At 44.2% G+C, this 21,236-nt stretch overlaps 1 long non-coding RNA gene across 1 annotated transcript; it reads left to right on the top strand.

Annotated features, from left to right (window-relative positions):
- Positions 1 to 4,528: 4,528 nt before the first annotated feature.
- LOC143681088 (uncharacterized) lies at positions 4,529 to 20,785 on the top strand. The gene is made up of 3 exons (XR_013174352.1): positions 4,529 to 4,622; positions 18,707 to 18,753; positions 20,644 to 20,785. It is a non-coding gene; the product is annotated as an uncharacterized LOC143681088 (long non-coding RNA).
- Positions 20,786 to 21,236: the final 451 nt, after the last annotated feature.

The raw sequence follows: 21,236 nt of genomic DNA, 5'->3' as shown, positions 1-21,236 counted from the left end.
AAAGAGAGCGAACGGATGCAATTTGCACTCCCCTCCCGCCCCTCGACGCTGGCAATTCCTCACGCATCTGGCGGCGCCTGCCGAGCAGCTTCCAACACGGCTAATATACATATTTTGAGGGGGAGGCTGGGGGGCTGCTTCTTCGCCGGGTCAATGTGTTAATTAAAAGTTGGTCCGAGTTGGTCAGCACGCAGTCCCAGATGTGCTTAACAGCATGCAATTAACACATAAGGCAAATCTTTTTGAAGATACTAGAATTGAACCCCCCCAAGAAACTCCACCCACCCCCGTCTTTAACGTGATATAGCGATGGCAAATAAGGGAAAAGTCATTAAAAGACGTAATTAAATGTGGGCCGCTGTTCTTGAAGGGGTCGGGTGGAAAAAAATTCTCTAAGTCTATATAGTTCAAAAAATAAATAGCAAATTGATTTCTTTTTTTCTCCTGCAAGACGGGCAGGCACGGGATCCGTTTCCCTCGGTTCCCACTCCATGTATATTAAACAGCGCGCAGGCTGCGGCCGCGCGGGCGCGGTGACCTAGAGAGCGCCGGGAGTCTCCGGCCCCCGCGCGAGCCCGCGCGCCGCCACCGGCGATTGCAGAGTGGCCTCTCCAAGCCAAATTGGTTTCCACATCTAAGGATAATTACCGCATTGACTTACTTGCCTTGAGTCCCTTTATAGTTTCAAAAAGTGCAGGGGAAGTTTTGTGTGAGTGTGTGCATGGGTTATGTGATAGTCATTGCAGATAAAAAAAATACATATTTATAAAACTGTTAAAGTGTTGTGGACACACTTACGATTATCTTGGCCCGCAGCAGGGGAGCCGTTGTGGATTCCATTCGCTGGCTGCAGCTGCCAGCTCGCACCTGCCCGCAGTTTTCATCTTACTTAGCCCCTTGCCCTAAATTCTCAGGCTTCTTAAGAGTCAGTTTGCTTCTATTTTCATTCAGATGGACTCATGTAAAGTTTATTTTGCCTCCTATCAGAAGCAAACAAAGAACCCGAGTAAGGATCGTTCACTTTATCTTCTGTCTCTGAAATATCAGCCCCCATTCTCCTCCCTACACACACTCATGCTGGCAGGCGCGTGAGAGCGCACACACACATCACTCTCTGCAACCTTCTCACTACCCCAGGCCGGCGAAAGCCGAGGACCTGGTGTCCAGTGGGACACCTTAACGCCACACCGAACCTCTAGTACACTTCTTGATTATCATTCTAGATTTCTGTTTTAAAACTAGCTTGTTTTTAGGGATAAGTGATTCCACCCAAAATGGGGCCTGGAGTAGCAATTCTAACCAATTAATTATGTGTGTCGTATATAAAGGGCGTGCCTTATTGATGACACTTAATGAAGCAAATAATGGATTTGGAGTATCTTGGCTATTCATCTGGTCCTTCTGGAGACCTGGGTATTAGGAGAGCTGGATAGTGATGGATGGATGGAGGGAGAGAAGGGGAGAGGGAGAGAGGGGGAAGGGATGGCTAGAGATCCTTGGAAATGTACCAGATTTGTTGAGTGTCAGCTTGAAGAAGGCAGTCTGAGCCATGATTTAAACACGGGCGGCATCATTGTTAAGTAGTGTCCGATGACTGTCCCTCCCCACCCCCCTCTGCCTTCCTGCTGCTCCTTTCTTTTCTCCCTTTTGTAGGATACAGAAGGTGAATAATGAAACCATTTTGCTAATAGTTTATGAGCCATGAGATTGGAAATGTATATGGATAGACCAGAGCACCAGACTAAAATCATTTGCAAGAAACGAGAGGCTTGGCAGAGAAAGAAACCCACCGTGTCCTCTCTCCCCAGCCCAGAGCGGAAAGGGACGGATGGGGTGGCCTGGTGCCTCTCCCTCTCTGCTTCATTCGAGGGCGACGGCTTGGTCCCGTCTCCCCACCAGGCCCCCACTCCCCCTGAGGGGCTGGAGCGACAGGGAGATGGATTGGGACGATGGAGAGATAGGGCGATGGGAGATAATCGTTATCACCAGGATTTTTCTTCCAGTGATGGGATCTAAAAAGATCTATCACGCTGGGCAGCTTTCCCCGAGGGAGAAAACAATAGACGTAAACTTAGCTCTGAAGACAGACACCCGGACGCTGTCTGCGCTTCTGCCATTTCCGTCCCCATAGGGCCTGTTCCCCTAGTACGAAACGAACACGCAGAACCTTCCTGAAACGCCGCGAGCTCCCACACGACCTCCACACTCAGCCCACAAGGAGGTCTTCCAACCCGCGTTATTTTTGCGGAATTATTTATGTGTCAAAGTCTGGGTTCCAGGGGCGGGACATGGGGGAAACAGGACCGGCTGGGGTGGGGGTGGGGGGCGGATAAAAGGCGAGATGCTGGCCTGGACCTTCTCGTTTCTGCCCGCAAAGGGGTCGCAAAGCCTGGGGGAAACCTTAAAAGCCGGTCCCGAACAACTGTCGAAGCCAACGGCCGGCGAGAGACTGCCCCGCATCAGGCCGGGCCGCCCCGAGAGCCAGGGCGCGCGGGGGAGGGTCGGGGCGGGCTCCGCAGCAGGCGCCGGGCTCCAAGCCGGGCTCCCGAGCCGGGTCAGCCATCGGAGTAGGAAGGCCGGGACAGGTACGTAGTCACCGGGCGCTCAGGCCGGGGCCCTGTTTCACCCTCGCTGGCAGCACCCTTTAACCTGCATGGAGACGGGGCCCCCGGACCGCACCGCCCGCTGCGAGGCCCGTGGGAAAGCGAGGAAAGCGCGGCGGTCAGCCAGGGCGCCTAGAGCGCGGGGTTCGCGCGCGCGGTCAACGAAGACGCGCGCAAACGCACTCGCGCCGAGCCAGGGGCGGTGGACACATACCGCAGGAGACCTGCGCCTTGAAACTCCCCTCGCACCTCTACCTTTTCCCACCCCTTCCCTTTTCAGCTGGATTCTGAGGGGGAACAAAAGAAGTTTGGTGTTTGTAAGGAGGAAACTGGCGGGAAGCGGTGTTGGGAGAAGACGCGAATGGGGCAGCAGCGCCCTCAAACCAACTGCGTTTTGGGACTCCTTGGCCAAAGAGAGCAGGGTAGGGGTTACACATTTGACGTTTCCGCGTCTGCGCGACCGGCTGACGATACTGGGCCGGGAGTGGGCAGCGGAAAGGAAAAGAGCCGCAGTCCTCTGCCCCATCCTCCCCTCCCCCTCCCGTATTAAAGGCCGCCTTCAGGCCTATTTGGCGGGCTTGGCCCCACCTCTAGGAAGTTGTGCAAAAAGTGGAGCCTCCAAGGAGGAGCAGCGCGACGTCCTCTCGTCTGCGGACCTTCCTCACTCGGTACTTCTGGTTTTGTAAGCTGCAGCGTCCTCAATTTCTCCAACCTTCCTCCCATTCCTATTGGCTCTAGTTGGTGTGAAAAAAAAAAAAGATAAATCTGGCGAAGCAGACTCCTGAACTGGGGAGTTTTGGGGTGGGAAGGGGTATTCTACTGTCCGCAGACTTTATTTCTGAGGAAGAACCAGGAATAAAGCTAGAAACAGAATTTACGCAATCAACACCCGCAATCCTGACCCCTGGCAAAGGAAAGGGTGAGGGTGGACGATGAATAAAAGGACTCGCAGCCAGGTAGATCTCTCCTGGTCCGCAGGTGTGAGTGGGCAAGGGGGCGCCCCCCCCCCAGGGGGCTAGCGAGGAGGATCCCGGGGTACCCTCCCGTGAGTCGTACTTTCCCAGGAGCTTGCACCCCACGCAAACGAGGACGAAACCCCAGTATGCGCAATTGTTGATCCCCGCCAGCACCTAAGGATTGAGGCAAAAGTTGCCGAGAGAGGGATTTGTCAGCTCTTGAGAATTATTGTTGCCTGTGGAAAGAAAACCTGCACTCCAGGAATCCTCTGGTGCCTTCGATACTCATCCTTTCGCACTTCCCTCCCAAACTGGAGATCACCTATAAATTCTCTTTGCCAGCACCTTCCTCGCCGTCTCTCACCGCCCCCTCCCCCCACTCCCACCCCCAGTCCACATCGCACAGTCCTGTTACGATTCCCCGCATCTCTCCCTAGTTCTCTGGGGAAACCTGGTTCCGGACCCCTCCTCCCTAGTTCTACGGGCAACCCCAAGAGCTCAACTGCCCCGCGTCGTTGTCCTTTTCAGCCAGTGCCTGTAGCTGCAGGTGAGGGGATAACAATGGTAGGCGAGTAAGTAGGGTCGGAGACAGAGGCGGAGTGTTTTCTTCACTCAGTGTCCCCCCACGCCACCCCACTCCTGGAAAAAATAACCAAACTGCTGCAAATTATAATAGAATTATAAGCCTTCCCTTCTCCAAATAGGTGCTTTCCCAACTCTTGCCTGGAAAGTGGCGATGTGGGCTGGGGGTGGGGGGGTCGCGTTGTCCCTGGAAAGGGGGGACACTGCGCAAATTTACGCCCGCTACTCTCCTTTGTTAGTTGATTCGGTCTGAAAATTCGCTATTTCTAGGCTACCAGCCGCAGCCCAAGTCACCGCGCCCTGTTCCCTGCGCAGTGAGAGCTGTCCCCGCGGCGCTGAGCGGCCCGTCTCAGTTGTATCCCGTGATCTGTTTTGTTTTGTTTTTGCCCTTACGCCACAGGCAGCCAGGAGAAGGCTGCGGGGAGCACCCGAAATCACCCACTCGTAGTCTTGTGGGAGAGCGGCTCTGCGGTCAGACCATGTGAGTCCCCGCCTGACCCCGCTTGGCGCGCGCGGGCGGAGCTGCCGGCTGGCGCTGGGGATGCGTACCCGCGCCCGAGCTGATGCGCCTGCTCCCCCGCGCGCAGTCCCCCGCCCCTGTCCCTTTGACCTCCAGTGCTTCCATCTCTTTCTTTCTCCTCCTCGCTTTTGACTTCTCGCTTCTCATCCTCTCACTGCCGTGTATCTCTGACCTTTCCCCCACCTCTTTGGCCTTGCTTTCAACTTCCAGCTGAGTTTGCATCTGGACACAGAAAGTGGGGCCTTTACGTGGGAAGCGGTGTATGTGTGTGTGTGTGTGTGTGGGGGGGGGGTTGTGTATCATAAAGTCGAAAACTCTGCGGGCCGGAGTGGGGGTGGGCCCGTCCAGAGCGCGGACCTGTACACCCGGGCAGGGGAAGAGGCGCGTCCAGATCTAGAACTTTCCCACCGCTTTGGCTCCGACCGCGGGATGGGTCGCAGTGTCCAGGAACCCTCGCCATCTGGGACCATCCTTCTGCGATGTGGAGACAGATCTGCATTTAATCAAAATCCCCGAATCGTCCGAAGCGGAAAAGAGAAAAATGTGGGCACGGGGCGCGGGCTAGCCGGAAATGGGGTCACGGACCCAGTCCCTCAAATTCGAGGTAGACCCAGGCGCTGCGACCCTCCCCCAGCGGCGGCGCATGGGACCCGCTTGTGCCTAGGGCAGCAGACGCCAGCGGATCGCTGCAGCCCACGAGCCTTGACCTTGGCCTCTTTTCTAAATGCCACCAGCCGCAGACGACGTTGCAGTGTTTTAGATGGCCCACGTCAAGGGGGCGGGGAACAGAGCCGGATGGGGGGAACTCTCGGAACACCAGCCTAGAGGAGCGCATCAATGGCGCGGGGAAGGGCTGCGCGCCGAGCACCCGCCAGGGAGGCGGGCGTCCTAGCGAGGGCGCGGCGGCTGGCTGGAGAACCGCGCACCGCGGGTCAACCTGTTCTTTCCCGCCTGGGCCGAGGCGTGACTTTGGCGGGCGGGGTGGGGAGAAGGTTATTTTTGAAAATAACCGGGAGCTCGAATCTGTCCTGCTGCAGATCGGAGCTCGGTGTGGGGCGGAGATGTTGGCGGCTGGGTGGGGTGTGGGTGGACGTGCGTGGGGGGAGAGGGGGTGGGGTGAGCTCCGACCCGGCCTCTCGCGCTCGCAGTGCTGGGTGCCGTCGCCCCGCGAGCATTGATTAACTTCTTACCCGCCACCAGTTTGTCCTCCCACAGTGGATATCACAGTGAAGATTCCCACTCTGGCCGCATCTCGGAAGCACGAAGGCGGCCGTTGCGGATAGACCCGTGGGGAGCGACGACCTAGCCGGTCCGGATTAGTGCCCCGGCGACCGGATCTGCTCCCAGCGTGTGTGCACCGAGTCCCCGGTCACACAAACGGGGGGAGGGGGGCAGCCTATTTGCAGCCTGCGTCCCCACTTCCCTCCAGAGCTCAGACTACACGCAGAGACTGTCTGGTGCAGGCAGGGACCCGGCCGCCCACACTCGGCCCTGCCCTGCTGCTCTCCTCACCCTGACGGGTCCGAAACAGCTTTCACAAATTTAACTGTCAAGTTGAAAGCCGAAGCAAGTTTCTGCTACTTTCCCAGGGCCGAGTGTGGGCCGATAGGTAGATCTCAAACTCAGTACAACTTTATAGCCGGAGACCGGTGGCATTGGCTTTAAAATGTCGGAATTCGGGGGTTCGTGCCGCGATGTCTTAGTATCTTTCCCTTCACCCCACTTCCAGACAATAAATGCCTTTCACCTCCCCAGCCGAGGATTCTTCTGAGCTGTTCGTCTTCTTTATAAGCCCTAAGGTTAAGGCAGGCAGGAAGGAAGGAAAGAAAGAGATCAAAGTAAGACAGATCGAAGTAGAGAGGGAAAGAGAAAAGATGCGATACAGAAAAAGAATGACCCCTTACTAGTTGTTTTTTCCTTTATTTACCGTTGAAAAGAACACGATGTCTCCTTTCTTAATATTTTAATTAGGTTTTTTTTATTAGTGAAGTTGTAGGTTTATGGAAAAATCGTGCAAAGAATAGAGTTCCCATACAGCCTCTCTCCCGCTCCCTCGTTCCCCACCCCCGCCCCTCCCCAAGGAACACAATCCTTGGAGATAACCGAAGAATAGCCCCTACCCTACTCTCTCAGGCGACAAGTCAGCGCTTTTCAGCTCCCCAGCTCCGCGCCCTAACCAACTCCAAATTCTCTGTCCCCTGTGTATTTACGACACGAATTGCTCAGGCGCTATTTAAAAAACCCAGAGGGCCGAATGCACTCCGAGGCACCTCGGGGAGCCTGCTTTGGCATGCAATCTGGAGCCCGGGACTTGTGCGCAGAGCTCCAGGGTCCAGGACTGCGGAGCAGAAAGAGTGCTAGTCTAAGTGGTTCTGGTTTGGGGAGTCTCGGTAACCAGGAAGACTCCCCCCCCCCCCCCCCCCCCACCTCTGACAAGATCTCAAGGCTCGGGCCCTGAGCTGAGGGTCGGCTTTCTGTGCGGGTCTGCCACCTGAGCTTTCTGGTTCTCTTCCTGCTGCTGCGTGGGTTCTCTGCCCACTAGGCTTCTTCGCCCGCGAGGCTGGTCTCTTGGTACTGAAGAACCCTAGGTTCTCACCCTCAGCGTCCACAAAGATGATAGATCCACAATTGAGAGGAAATTAGAGAATAACCTTTGTGTGTGTGTCCAGGCAGGGTGGGGGTGGAAGGATGGGAGAAGTAGGGAGGTCGAGAACAGAGAGGCCTATTTGTTTTCAAATCAGTTAATGAGGGGAGGGAGAAATTCCACTGTCTCCAAATAGCTCAAATTTTCAGGGAATTCTAAGTGACAGGAAAAGGGATTGTCCTCTCCCCAAATTCCAGATCTGTGAGCTTTCAGCTCCAAGAAGAGGCGCTGAAAGGGATTTGACAGAGGTGGCCAATTGTGTCCCTCTGTGTGCAGGCCTTGCCCATCTTAGGTAGCCTTACATGGTGCTTATAAATGGGGGTCACCATTTTAGGAACAATCTTGTGGTGCCATGAGCTGTGGAATCCCATGTTGCAGCTGGGATGGCCAGCTTGAAACCATCCCAGAGCAGGAGAGTTTTATGAACCCCAAACTTCAGAATGGCATATACCAGCTCCTGCCTTATCAACCCTCGCCTGCAGTACCTTGGCCACCATCCTGCTTTCTCTATCAACTGGCTGGGTCTTGTCCTTAAAGCCAGTCCCTCCCTTCCCACCCTCTGTCACCAGTAGATCCTTGATGGAAATAAAGAAGTCCTGTGCTGCATGTGTGAATATGTGTGTCTCCAAAGGAAATTGGCTACAGAGAGGATGAAGGCAGTGGCCAAACTTTTCCTAAAAGCAGGAGCAAATCCTTTCGCTCTCTCCTTTGTCACTCTGCCCCCATTCATAATCTTGCTTGGGTCAGTTACCCCAGGCTGCCAGCAATGAAGTACACTTAACCTCCATTTTCTCCCTCATAGGGGCTTTTCTTTTACTGAGAGGTGAGGGATTACAGGAGCTGAATATAGTCTCCTTATGAGATTCGTTTAGTCATGAAGTTTACAAGTCTGGGCAAAAAGCTGAGGCCTGAAACCTGAATGGCAAGAAAGAGGGAAGTAGGAAAAACCCACGAAACTGGCTGTTTGGCAAGGGGTTGCCTTAACTTGCTGCTTTCCCCTTATGTTTCACCAGTTTATACTTTGTTCCCAACACCATTAAGTGAGGAGATGGAGTTCTCAGCTTCTGTAACTATTTTAGCCAATTGTTTAGATCTGTACTCTGATGGGGCATTGTTAGAATTTGACCATAGAAAACATACTATCTGCAGACTCTGCCATGCCCTCCCTATCTCACTTAATTTTGACATAAAATAAAAGCAGTTATTTTCATCAAACTCTTGTTCACCTTCAACAGGTTGGTTTCAGTTTCTCTATTTCTCAAATTTCCTTACAATAACAGCATGTGAACCAAATATGTTTAACTTCTGTGAGACAGAATTACTCCTGCCACAATTTTCCAACTAGTGCTGGTTAAAACTGCCTTTGCTTTTGCCTGAAATAGCCACATACTTGAGCAGAAAGCAAGGTGTTTTGTTTTGTTTTTAGCCTGAATTATTCAGATACTTGCTCAATTTTTTTCCCCTGCCTGTTTGAAAAAACCGGGTAATAGTAACATTTCAATAGCTATGTCATAAAAGACTAACAATATTTTAAGTAGAAAATTTATTTAGGAAGTTTATATCCATAGCTCTTGTATTCAACATAATTTCAGGAAATTGTTCTTTGGAATCCATTGGCGACTGGATTTAGGCTCAGATTTTTCCATGTATCTGCCATGTTCTTTGTAATTGTATTCTCTGATCTAACTGAATGTGCCATCAACTGGTTAGCAAGTATTAATTTAAATGAAATTTTTTCTCAACCTTTTAAAAAGTTTTCCAACTTTTCTACTTGCACAACTTAGTTAATCAGAAAATTTGCAGTTCAGAAAAATTAGTTTGGGGCGTATAGTATATTCTACAGACCCATTTATAGAATTTGTATTTATTGTCCACAAAAATATTTTAATACTAGAGAAGACACTTCTTTTGGGGAGAAAATGTGTATCTTCTTATTTTGGGGGAAGCTAAATAATTTTTTTTTTGGTGTTCTTTATTTTTTCTATCAGATACATCAGTGTTTCTGATTCTTTTACCTCCTTTAAAGAAAGACTCAAATTACTGACTTGTGATAAATGCTATCCTTCATCTTACTTACCTTTAAGATTCTGTTATTTTTAACTAAATCTGTTAATATAATTTATAAAAGGAAAATGTTTCCACAAATATTCCTTAATCAATAGCCAAATTGGCTAAACTGTTGACAGGGAATGTGGAAATGGAGCTGTAACACCAGAAAAGTTGAAGTTTCTACTGGCAAATTGAAAGACAGAAAATGTCATTCAAGAACAAAGAGTTAATAATAAATGACACAATGAAATAAAGAAAAAAGGGCAACTTATTGTTCCATGATCTTGTAGATGTAGTATTTATCTTCCTAAAATCACTGTGTGATATATTGTGTACAATGATTATGCGTGTGAAAATCCTTTTTATTTATTTATTTTTGTTTTTTTGATTCTGTGTGTGAAAGGTCTTTTCTCCCATTGGGGGTTTGAGCCCTTAATGGGCAGTAATCTCGTCTTCTTTTTATTTTTTTTTCTACTGAAGTTAAACTCACCATAAAATTGACCATTCTAAGTATTTTAAAGTGCATAGTTAGTGGTTTTTACTGCATTCACACTACCACTATTTAATTTCAGTACATTTTCATCACCTTAAAAGGAAATCCTGTACCCATTAAGCAGTTAGTTGTGATTCTGGTTATATCATGTAATTGGTTCATTTAGCATATGGCTTTTGTGTCTGACTTCTCTTACTTAACATAATGTTTTCAAGGTCCGTTTATGTTGTAGCATTTGTCAGTACTCAATTCCTCTTTCTGATTGAATAATTGTCCTTTGTATGTATATATCATATTTTGTTTACCCATTCATCAGTTGATGGATGTTTGGGCTGTTTCCTTTTTTTGGCTATCATGAGTAATGCTATGAACATTCATTTACAGGCTTTTGTTTGAACATATATGTGCAAATCTTTGGGTATATACCTGAGTAGAATTACTGGATATTATGGTAATTCTATGTTTAACTGTGTAAGGAACTGTCAAAGTGCTTTCCACAGTGTCAGTGTCATCTCATATCCCCACCAGCAATGTATGAGAGATCTGACTTCTCCATATCCTTGTCAACACTTGTTATTTTCGTTTTTTGATGATAGCCTCCTTAAGAAGTGTGAAATGGTATTTCGTTGTACTTGTGATTTGCTTTTCCCTAATGACCAAAGATATTGAGTGTTTTTATGCACTATTGGCCGTTTGTATAACTTCTTTGGAGAAATTTATATTCTATTACACTTTGTTCAGTTTTAAATTGGGTTGTGTGTCTTTTTGTGATTGAGTTGTAGGAAGTCTTTATATATTCTGGGTACTAGACCTTAATCAGAAATAGAATTTGAAAATACTCCCCCTCATTCTGTGGGTCATCTTTTCATTTTCCTACCAGTGTCCTGTGATGCATGAAAGTTGAAAATTTTAATTTAGCAATAATTCTTTTGAACAGTGGGTGCTTTCTCATTTGTAAGAAGGCATAGATTAAATACACAACAAAACAAAAATTTAAAACTCTGGAAAAAGAGTTTTAATGCCCGGACGTTAACAAATTAGAAGGGAATCACAGATTAGAAGGGAATACCTAAAGTTACTGCTGTTATTCTAGAAAAGGAATCAGCCAGGACTACATTGACCTTTTTCTTCCAAGAAGTCTTGAATTATCCAGATAAGGTGCCTACCCTAGTGAATGAGAGCTTTTATCTCAAGATGACAGTTGTTTTTTTTCTTTTAAATTGTTATTATCATATTCATCTACCAAGAAATTTCAAATAGTCTCCTGTGTTTAAATAACATTAAGAATCTTCCTTAAACCAACAGCAACCCGGAAAATGATGGAAAACACTGATACGGTGTTCCTAACTGCTTTTAATACAAGCCATGTACAAGCCTGTGTAGTTAGGTGACATGCTTGTACAGTTCCTAGGAGAAAGGGCTACAAAAAGGCTTGGACACAGAAAGAAAAGACATTAAATTATTACACAACATTTTTTTTTTTAATACATGGACAGGCACTGGGAACTGAACCCGGCTCCCTGGCACGGCAGGTGAGGATTCTGCCACTGTGCCACCATTGCACCTACACCACATTTTTAAAACAAGAATTAACAAAATGATATAGAAAAGAGGAAATATTCAACTTCCCCATTTGGAGAATTTCTGATATACTCACAAGCAGTGGGGATAACCAAATCAATAGGCCAACCCCCTTGATTTTGGGTTTCGTCCTTATGAAACTTATTCCAGCAAAGGATAAGCTAAGCCCACTTAAAAGTAGGCGTAAAACCTCAGTCTCTCTAAGCCCAACTCTGCAAGTGAAATCATTGCCCCCCCCCTCCCTGCGTGGGACATGACATTCAGGGGTGAAAGTCTCCCTGGTGACATGGGAGATGACTCCCAGAGATGAATCCAGACCTGGCACCATGGGATCAACAATTCCATTCTGACCAAAAGGGGGGAAAAGAAGTGCAATTAATAAAGTATCAGTGGCAGAGAGAGTTCAAATAGTCGAGAGACTACTCTGGAGGTTGCTCTTACGCAAGGTCACACAGTTAGACCTTGCTACTTATCATAACCTGCCAACCCCAACCAGGACCATTCCAGCCAATCCTAAGGAACACCTAGGGCAATTTAGAAGATTCCACAAGGGTTCCAGGCACTAGAGTAACTTGCCAGAAACCTACAATCTCCAGATGGGTCCCTGGTCCCTCACAAGTAACCCAGCCTCTCCAGAACATCAGATAGTTCCATCTCCCTACCCCATATTAGTGACAGACCCTTCCAATATCAAAAATTTAGATTCACCATAGCCCAAACACCCCTAAAGAGAGGGATGGAAAGATCAGAAGTAATGGTGGAGTTGTACATAGAAGATGGGATTTAAGAAATGAATATGGATACTGAATCATTAAATTGATATCTCTTTTAGTCTCCCATATTTTAGAGCAGCTAGAAGTAAAAACTTTTCACAAAAAAAATTGTGAAATTGCAACCCATGTCAAAATCTGAAATATGTTGTGCAACTAATTGTGGTGCTGTGCTTTGAAATTTATAGCTTTTTTGTATATATGTTATTTTTCACAAAAAAGAAGGATAAAAAATCAATTGTGATGACTAAAACAATATGTAAGTCCTTTAGCTTCCTATATTCTGGAGCATCTAGAAGGAAAAATATGAGAGCATTGTATGGTAGCCCATAACAAACTCTGGGATGTGTCCTGTAAACACTTGTTGAAGAGTGCTTTGAAAACTATTGTATTTTTATTTCTTTGCCTTGTACATATGTTATACTACACAATAAAAAAAGTTTAAAAAAATTGTACCTAAGCATCACCCCCAGAGACCCTCTTTTGTCACTAAGATGTGGCTTCTCTCTCTAAGCCAACTCCGTCAACTACTGCCATCCCTCCTATTGGGACATGACTCCCAGGGGTGTAAATCTGCCTGGCAACGTGGGACAGAAGCCCTACGATAAGCTGGGATCTGGCATCAAGGGATTGAAAAACCCTTGACCAAAAGGGGAAAGAGAGAAATGAGACAAAATAAAGCTGCAATGGCTGAGAGATTTCAAAAAGAACTGAGAGGCTATCCTGGAGGTTATTTTTATGCATTATATAGATATGTCTTTTTAGTTTATGGTGTATTGGAGTAGGTGGAGGGAAATATGGACAGATGAGTAAAAAAATGGATAAAAAATAATTAATTGGGGGGACAAAGGTTAAAATAAATTGGGTAGATGGAAATACTAGTGGTCAATGAGAGGGAGGGCTAAGGAGTATGGTATGTGTGAATTTTTCTTTTTCCTTTTTGTTTCATTTTCTGGAGTGGTACAAATGCTCAAAAAATGATCATGGTGATGAATATACAATTATGTGATAAAATTGTGATATATTATGTGATAAAAAATTGTGAACCATTGATTATACTTTGTGTATGGAACATATGTGCATGAAGATTTCTCTATAAAAATATTTTTTAAAAATAAAAATAAGCCTGAGGGGATTGAACCAACATTTATTTAATTTGATCATTTATTTATTGGATAAGATGTTCTATGGCAAAATGTGTGCTGATGTAAAGGCCTCTGATTCTGCCCATCCTGATTCCTGGGTGTGGCATTTTATGGATTCCTCGATCTGCTATGGGTCAAACCCTTGAAGACATCCTGAGTGTCCCTGCCCAGGCGGTGAGTTACCTGCATGATCGTCACCCTGACCAAACCCTGTAAAGTCCGGTGGAAAATCAGTTTCCTTGACTGCAGAATGACGTCATCACATGGTTATGATGGGGACGATGGAAACAATACATGTGAATATGTTATCTAAATTTAGGGCACATTTATAAGGCTTTGGTGTTTTAGAGTGCAATTCCTTGAGCAAATATAGATGAAGCATATAAATGAAGACAGAGTAATGTTAGTAGAACAGTTTGCAGTCATGTTTCCTTCAATCTTGCACAATGTTAACCTGTACAGTTTTCTCTTACCCTGGTTTAATTTTTTTTGTATTTATTTATGTAACACAGTGGAGCAGGTACTGTCCCAAGATTTAAAAAAAAAATTTCAAAAATTATGTGCACACAATTTTATGAGTTAGGTATTATTATTTTCCCCCATTTCACAGTTGGAAAAACTGAGGCATGGAGTTGATGTATAACTTGCTCAAGGTCACTTAGCTGGTAAGCGGCAGAACTAGGTTTTGAACCCATGCAGTCTGGCTCCAGGGTCCGTGTTCTTAACTATTACATTGTGTTATTTACATTTCAAAATCTGGAGATTTCAAATAGAAATCTGAATATCTATCAATTCATTCAACAAGTATTTATTGAGTGCATATTATGTGACAGAGCATTCTTGAAACAGTGGAAGTCCTGGCAATGCTGAGGCTGCATTCTCTCCTGCAATCAGCCAGCTGGAGCTGAGTCATCATTGCTATCTTTTTTTTTTTAAATCTGACTTTTATTGTGATGGCATATACAATAAAAAATTTCTCATTTAAATCACTTACGAGTATGTAATTCAGTGGTGTTAATTACATTCACAATTAATTACATTCATCATTACCATCATCGATTACCAAAACTTTTCCATCAACCCAACCAGTAAAGAGAAACTCTTTACCCACTGTTAATGCCCCATCTCCCTGCCCTGCACCTCTCTTAACCTGTAATCTACTTTTTGTCTCTATGAATTTGTTTACTGTAGTTATATCATATTGTCGCTGCCATCTTTTGATGGAGTCACCAAATTTGGCTTGATTCATTCATTGGTTTACCTCTCTGGGGCCTGTAAACAATCATACTTGTGACTGCTAACATATAACACAGGTAAGGAAAATAGATCACAGCCCAAATACAGCACTCTCTTGCTGTCATTAATCTCAGATCTATGAGCCAATGAAATTTGCTGGGTACCCACCCACTGAGTGCTTGAGCAAGAAAAAGCACTGATAACTGAAGAGTTTAAAATCAGCAATTAGATAAGAATTTAAAATAAGAAACACTAATCTCTAATCATTCATGTTTTAGGTAGAATATTATAGTCATTGAGCTTATTTTCTTACTTTATGCACAAAACATAAATAACAGTCTATCAATAGCAAACAGATCAGATAAAAGCAAATATCAGATCAGTTCCAAAAGGTAACCTTCAGAATATGCCGCAGAGCTGGAATAGTCAACACAACCCCCAGAACTTTGAAAGTATTCTATTGGGCAGTGTTTCTAATTAACCTGAGAACTTCAAGCTCCAGAAGAATCTTCTGAATTGAATATGCCACTTACCATATTATCATTATGTATATTCCAATGTGTTCTAATTTTTGGACACAGTTAGTTATTAGTGAGGATACATGATTAACAAGAACCTTCCTTTTGTAAATGTCTACATAGCTGCGAAAATGTTTAGCTATTTGCCTACTTAAGAGTTCAGGGTGTCAGAATGATTTGATCAGTAACTGGAAAAGTATTTGCAAGCCCCCTTCGGGGAATGGTGAGAGTGGGGAGAAATTCAACTTCCCCAAGTTGAATTCTTGATATTCTCACAAGCAGTGTGGACAACCAAAGCTATAGGCTGAGCCCCCAGTCTTGGGGTTTGTTCACATGAAACTTAACCCCACAAAGGATAGGTCAAGTCTATTTAAAATTTAGACCTAAGAGTCACCCCCAAGAGAGCCTCTTTTGTTGCTCAGATGTGGCCTCTCTCTCCAGCCAACATGATGAGCAGTCTCACCACCCTCCCCCTCTCTGTGTGGGACATGACTCCCAGGGGTGTGGACCTTCCTGGCAATGTGGAACAGAGATCCCAGAATGATCTGAGACTCAGCAACAATGGACTGAGAAAAACCCTAGAATGAGCTGAGAATTAACATCAAGGGATTGAGAAAACCTTCTCAACCAAAAGGGGGAAGAGTAAAATGAGACAAAGTGTCAATGGCTGAGAGATTCCAAACAGAGTCTAGAGGTTATCCTGGAGGTTATTCTTACGCATTAAGGAGATATCACCTTGTTCAAGATGTAGTGGAGAGGCTGGAGGGAACTGCCTGAAAATGTAGAGCTGTGTTCCAGTAGCCATGTTTCTTGATGATGATTGAACAATGATATAGCTTTCACAATGAGACTCTGTGAATGTGAAAACCTTATGTCTGATGCTCCTTTCAGCTACTGTATCAACAGAAGAGTAGAACATATGGAATAAAAATAAATAATAGGGGGAACAAATGTTAAAATAAATTCAGTTTGAAATAGTGGTAAATGAAAGCGAGGGGTAAGGGGTATGGTATGTATAGTCTTTTTTTTTCTCTATTATCATTTTATTTCTTTTTCTGTTATCTTTTTATTTCTTTTTCTATATCGATGCAAATGTACTAAGAAATGATGAATATGCAACTATGTGATGATATTAAGAATTATTGATTGTATATGTAGAATGGAATGATATATAAATGTTTTGTTTTTTAATTTTTTTTAATTAATAAAAAAAGTTAAAAAAAAAAAAAAGAGTTCAGGGTGTGCTTTATGAAGGATTGGTACCAAACAGAGAAAATATTTTGACATTCTGTGTGTAGTGAGTGGCCACTGTCACAGAGCTTGGCCCTCTCTGTGACTTGGCCAATATCATCTCTATTATATGAGCCAAATAAATTGTGGAACCATTTGCCAGACTGGTGAACATGAATACGGTCCAGCCCGGTTTTATCTGTCTTTCAGTAACCAACAGAAAACCTGTCTGTGCTGAAAACTTGCTATGACATAGTTTTGTTTTGTTTTTTTGAATACTATAGATTGTTGAAATAACTGAATTTATTAATTCTTTCAGCAAATGTGTGTTGAGTACCTGCTAGGTTTCAGGGAAGATTTTCCTAAGTGCTTTCTCCTTATACCCATGTATGAGGTGGGTGGGTAGGTAGCTAGGTAAGTCGGTGGAGATGTGTTACGAATCCCACAGAGAGGAAGTGAGGCTTAGAGATTCCAACGTGTTCTAATTTTTGCTCATAACCACACAACTAATGAGGGGTCAGTATGGGACTCAAACCCAGGTTTCTGATGCCAAATCCAGGGTTTCTCTATAAAAGTGTCTTTCAATCGGCATCTCTTACAGTGTGTTTCACCTGTCCATCTACATCAGAATGACCTGGAGTATTTGTGTGAAATATAGAGGCTAGGACCCCAGCTTAAAAGTACTGAATGTCTAGACTCAGCATTTTTAATAATCTCTTCAAGAGATTGTTACACACAGTAAATTTTGAGCACCGCTGGTTTAGATACTAAATTACCAGACATCTTGAAATATTTGGATAGGATAATACGACCTTACAAAAAGTTAGTCGAGTAGAAAGGAAAAGTTTTTGGACCACAAATAATACATACCAGTGTCCTCTTATTAATTAACTCACAAACTGGGATTTAAATAAGAGATTCAAAGTGAGGTTGTCCTCTTTTGAAGTATTCCGCAGAGGTGCAATGTTTTTGTCACACAGTTTTACAAAGCATGTTCTGTGGGAACCTACATCTGGGAGATATTCACTAATTCATCAAAATTTTAAAAGCGTTCAGTACACTGCTAAGCAATTGAGAAATAGCAGTGAACAAAACAGCATGATCCTGGCCCCATGGAACACAGCCTATTGAGAAAAGATGTTAGTAGGTACTATTCCCCCAAATCTTCCTTTTGACAAATTTGTGAAATAGTAGTTTCAACAGGTTTCTTCACTGCAGGGCTTTTCAGATCCTGTATGTACTAATATGTGCTGTGAATATCTGAGAGAGGATTACGGTGTGTGATGTTTTCCAGACTTAATATAGTACCCTTAGTATAAAGGATGACTCCTGGGTTTTGTGCTTTACAGAACTCCTTTTGGGTCATACTCTTCTTATACAATGAAATGCTATCATCCCTGAAAGACCCAAAACCCGTGACACTGGTGTTGAAATGTAGCATATTATCCAAACGGGATCCTACTGCATCCCTAACCTCCAGTTTCTTCGTTTTCCTTCTGCTAAGATAAAGGCCTCAATGGAAATTTATTGGCTCATGGTTTTGAAGCTAGAAGTCCAAAATCGAGGCTTAAACAAGACAATGCTTTCTCCATGAAGACATTCTAGGGGTGGCTGCTGGTAAACATTGGGAATTCTTGACTTTTCTGTCACATGACAAGGCACATAACAGCATCTTCTTCCTTCTCTTCTGGGTTCTGTTGCCTTCCAGCTTCTGGCTGCTCCCTCTGACTTCTCTTTTCCTTTGCTTATAAGAACTTCACCCATATTGGATTAAGGCTCACCCTCATTTAGTATGGTTACCTCTTAACTAATAACATTTTCAAAGGTCTTATTTCCAAATGGGTTCACACCCACAGGACCAGGATATGGGACCAGAACATGCCTTTTATGGGGCCCATGATTCAGCCCCCAATACCCAGGCTAAGACTTCTCATATTCTGGTGAACGCTGGGATAAGTAATGGGCAGGCTTTAGTGGAGAAGCCTGGATTTGAGCTGTCCTCAGTGGTCCTGGATTGCCAGGAATTTGATTTGGACATGGATTGCATCCCAGGATGCATCTTTGGTAAACTTTCTTTCCCCACTTGGGGAATATATAAGGCAGAAGTTCTGCTTCAGGGTTCTCCAGGGATTCTGAGGGTATCTTGGAGCATCTGGTGTAGGAAAAGCAGTGCTAGTGGGGCTCACATCTCTCTCTTTACAAGAGAGTGCATATTATTTGGTTGGAAAAATATAATCCAATTATTTGCTAAAAAATACCTCTGTCTATTCATTGCCAACTTCTATCAGGATAGTTGTTGGAAAAGGAAAATACAGCCATTGTCAGTGGGTTATCTAAGCCCAATTACCCCAGTTTTTTCTTTTTTCTTCTTCTTTTCAGGACGAAGCTATATCTAAACAGAACAAAGTGGCTTGGCAATGGCTCAGGTAATTCAGATATGGTATATTCGCCTGATGGATGGATTTGAATAGCTTGATTGTTGACATTTATCAAATTGCCCAGAGAATTGCCACATCACCACCTCAATTTGAGCATGTGGAGAGTTCTTAAAGAAGCCTCTTCAGAATTGTTTGTTTTTCTTGGGTATCATAATATTTAAAGATATGTTGCTTTATTGTTCGTTAAGTACATGATTTATTCATAAGCTGATCTTGCAACACATGCTTCCTCATGTTACATACGATGTGAACTGAAGAAATGTGGTAGCATTCCAGCAATTCAGGTAGTCATCGCTGGCATATGTATGTACTTCAGACGAATTGCTTTTATGTCTTTTCCAAAGTTGCTTGAATAAATATTCACCTTTTCATCCTTTGTGAGGAGACCCCAAATCTCTGTGTGCTGTCTTTTAAGCTCAAGGTCTAAACTCAGTTTGCTGTTTTAACTGCTGTGAACAAAAGGGAGCTAAGTAGTGGCTGCCTTCAGGGAGCTTTCCTTCCATCTTAGGCTGGGAGATAGTCAGGAAATGTAACCAGTACACACATTGTTACAATACAAAACAGAAATCTAATAAGGGCTAAATAAAAAGGTCATACACACTGTGATGTTGGTTCAAATGTATTAAATCTGACCATGAAGAATTTGAAAAAGCTTATTCCAGGAGATTGCTCTGATAGCGATATTCAAAAATTGGGAGAATTGTAGTTGGTAGAATGGAAAAGAGAATAAATGTGCTTAGAGTTTTGCATATAAAGGCAAGAGTGTAGGTAAGGACACAGAAATGGGAAAATATAAGGTCTATTTGGGACACAGTAAAATTCTATGTGGGTGGTGCGATGATGGCTCAGTGGCAGAATTCTTGCCTGCCATGCTGGAGACTTGCGTTCGATTCCCGAAGCTTGCCCATTCAAAAAAAGGTAGAATGGAGAAAGAGGGGTACTAACATTATTGAGCATCCTTTATGCGTGTATATACTGTTAGGTGTGCTATCCAATTTAACTTTTTATCCTTGCAACAAGCAGGGGAAATTATTATTGAGACAGATGTTCACCCAAGATTTGTGCAACCACCATTTGCATTGTATAGCATTTCTGCTGGGAAGTGACTGCCAAGGGGTGTAGTTCCCATTCCCCTTTGTATCTAGTTGGGGACAAGTGATTGTTCCCAGCAACCAAATATGCATGTCTCCTCCCAGCTAAAGTGGTTACGAACCATGTGTGCTCTTTCCACAACGAAATATAGAAGGATTGTAAATAAAGGAATTCAGTACCCTGAGGGAAGGAGAATCCTGAGGATGAAGGAATATGGGTCCTGATAAATACACAATTGGACATTGCACAGGTGAGGAATAAATTTTCTTTGTGTTAAAGCTATTGATATTTGAAGATTTATCTGCTACAGCAATGTTGGTTACTTTAATTAATAGTTATTATTGCAGGCTTACATACTACAGGCTTATACTCATAACAACTCAAAATCACATGACTAAATAGGAGCCAGGATGCAAATACCCATCTGTCTTCACAGTGCTTCTATACCCATGGTTTTTACCATCCATATGCTAAAAGATACTGCTTCTCTATTGCTAGTCCAGTCCTCTTTTTGGAGCTTCAAATCCATGTATAGAGTTGGCTATTGGATACCTCTACTGCAAAGCTTTTCTTATTTAGGCATTAAGCCAAGCTCCTTTAAAAATGAGACTCCAAAATACAATGGATTAAATAAGTAAAGTTTATTTCTTTTTCACAGAATAAATGATCTGATAAGTGGAATGATTGGTTTGGCTTGTCTGCTTCACTGGCCATTTGGAGACCCATGTTTTTTTCTAGATTATGTTCCTACCATGCCTAAAATGTTTTCTCATTTATCTCATGAAGGCTAAACCTGCTCCTTGTTGTCTGAGAGGAAATCCAAGACAAGCAATTTCCTTGTAAGCAAATGACACAGAGATTGCACACTTCTGCTGATGTTCCATTGTCAAGAACTTAACCATATGGCCACATCTAGCTGCAAGGGAAAATGGACAATATGGTCTCTAGTAAGTGGTTATATACTTAGTTGAAACTATTGCATAGAGAGGAAAAGAAAGGATTTGGAAGATAAACATTGTTTTGGCACAAAGACTTTTAGACATTTAACCTCAAGGAGTTAGAACCACCCTCAGCCTATCACCAGTTGACTCCAAATCTTGTACTCCATACCTTGGTCAAAGGCCATACCAACCTAGAAACCCATATGAGAGGTCAGAGTGGTCTGCTTTGATTATTTTTTCTTTTACCTTATTCTCCATTGCCAAAATACCTTTTGCAACTGCTCAGTCCTCTTAATTCCTTAGTGCTACCTTGGTTCATCCTTTCATGATCTCTCACTTAGACTGTTGGGCTAGCCTCCCAACTGGTCACCTTGTTTCCAACATTAACCTGTTTGCAGTGTTAACCTACCAAGGACATCCTTCACACTACCCTGAGAG

This window comes from Tamandua tetradactyla, chromosome 4 (genome assembly GCF_023851605.1).
Source record: "Tamandua tetradactyla isolate mTamTet1 chromosome 4, mTamTet1.pri, whole genome shotgun sequence".
Classification (NCBI taxonomy): Eukaryota; Metazoa; Chordata; class Mammalia; order Pilosa; family Myrmecophagidae; genus Tamandua; species Tamandua tetradactyla.
This window is presented reverse-complemented; position numbering and strand designations above follow the sequence as displayed.